The following is a 2,336-nucleotide window of genomic DNA, read 5'->3' on the forward strand; positions in this document are numbered from 1 at the left end:
CTACACGCGTTACCCATTGGCTATCCGGTTAGGTGATCGATCGACTTCCGTTAATAGCAGTCAATTGTCAGGAGGGAACAGACGCCAAATGCTGCATTTCTGGCTGCCGTGACGTCGACGACGGTGACGGCAAGCAAAACTAAACCATCGGACGTCTTTTCCCATTTTTCTTGGCGGGTTACTATTTCCTACGTGTGGTGGAGGGAAGATCCTCCTCTGCCTCTGCTGGCGTTATGGAAGCTTAATCAGCAAAACCACACCATTTCGGTCCCTTGGTTGAGATTGGATTGCGTTTACAAAAAAGATGAACCACATGAAGTTTCGTGAGTTGTGCCAACGGATAGATCCACCTCCACGACCCTAGTTGATAAATGGAATCCTAACAGGTGTGTTGTATGCCCTCCAGAAAGCCACTTTACCCCTCTACCAATGGCTGTCGATGCATTTATGCATTAGTTTAAGGGAAGTTACAACTCTGCAGACAGTTTGGATGCATACTTTGTGTACCCGAAACTTGTTTATCCTACAGCTCAAAGTTCAAAACGCTTTTATTTTCAGTCAAATACATTTCATGTATTTGCAAAAATTTGTGCTAATAATTTTTATTACTAGAAAAATTTTTGAATACTTGAATTGAATTTACCCACCTCTATGGATTTGAGTGTTTTTAAATGGGTGCACTTTATTTCGCTCTTCTGATTGCATGTACAATAGAAGACTTTCTCTTGCATAAGTAAGTTTTTTTGGGATAGCTGCCAAGACGAAAGAGTACCTAAGCCTTGGTTCGCGAATAGGTAAAGCTATTTACATTTATTTTTTTAAAAGCTGCGATCCATTAGTAGAAATTTAAAGGAATTCAACGTGGATCTGGAATGCGCATTGAAACAAATTAATTGCGTTTGGAATAACTTTGACTCGACCCCGACCAGCTCCGTGTCGATGAAATGAAGGAGTGCTTGAGATTAACTTTTCAAAGGGATACAGCTGCTTACTTTTAAGGATATAATTGCATACCTGTGGTTCGCATTTAAATAAAATGTTAGTGTTTTCAGTAATAGTGACTCGGCTTCATCCAGTTACAATTCATTGAATTGAAAGAGTACTTGAGATTTACTTTTCGAAGGGGCACAGTTGCTTACTTTTGTTTTGACACAGCTTAGATCATTTCGACCAAATTATGACGATATTACGGCGGTCCTATTAGACGCGTTCCAATAAATTACTAGTATTGAAGTAGATCTCCTGTTTCAGTTGTAGCAGCACGGGACTCTATGCAATTTCTGATGATTCCTCTCTTCGCTGAGAAGTTAACAAGCTGGCTGGGAGAGTTGGTTTTGTGGTGCAAAGTTTCTCCACCAATGTGAGTGGGCGAACTCCGTGTCTAAGCTGGTTGATTATCCATTCAGTAAACTTGGAGATTAGTTGCGTTCTCTTCGCCAACTTTGGCGAGAAATGGTAATGAAAATTGGCGTGCAGAGTCATTGTAAGACCCCTTTTAAAATTCATGATATACTTAAGGGGAAGTAGTTCCACTGGCACTGCCACCAAAGTAATAGGTTTGCCACTTCTCTCTTTCATTTTAATTCGTTCTCATGGATCAAGTAGTCAGATTCTAAGAAGACCTACTTTCCTTTTATTGTGAATGCCTATCATTAGTTAATGGTCATCAGTAATAAGCAATCGAGATAGACCAGTGCAGCCCCAATGCCTACTCACCTTGCAGGTGGTCTGTGAACCCCGTGTCAGCTTAAGCTGAACAAACACGAAGCGCACATTTGTAGGTTTATCAAGGTGCGATCAGTTACTACCTGGTTGATGGCTCTCAGTGAAATAAAGGTGCTTACTATGAAGATATATGTTAAGTTAGGATGATCGCACGAATTGCTGACCTGAGAACTGGAAGAATGAAGAGTTAGAGTGGGGTGAAGGTCATGAAGTCGGTAGATGTGGAAGCGATAACACAGTGCTCTAGGCGCCATCTTCAGCCTCATTAGCCATCACGATCACAGACAGCAGGTCACGAGTGAAGAGAAAAGGCCGCATTAACACTGGAACGTTGGAGACTAATCGGTGCACACTGCTGTCGTCAACCTTCTGTGTCCTGTTTTCTTGTATTCTGCAGATCACACGCCGACCTACTGCAATTTAGCGGTCAGTGATTAGTAACGAGTTGGGCAAGGGTAGTACAACATTCATCCAATTCGGCGTCTGGGGTTGTGCTGGCCCCTACATCAGTCGAGCAGTTGAACTGAGGGTTAGCTCTGGGCTTTTTAGCCACCATTAGCATAATGTGCTCGACATTCAGCTTCTCCTACTTCCTTCTCGTCAATACCTAA

The sequence above is a fragment of the Echinococcus granulosus genome (genome assembly GCF_000524195.1).
Source record: "Echinococcus granulosus chromosome Unknown EG_S00241, whole genome shotgun sequence".
Classification (NCBI taxonomy): Eukaryota; Metazoa; Platyhelminthes; class Cestoda; order Cyclophyllidea; family Taeniidae; genus Echinococcus; species Echinococcus granulosus.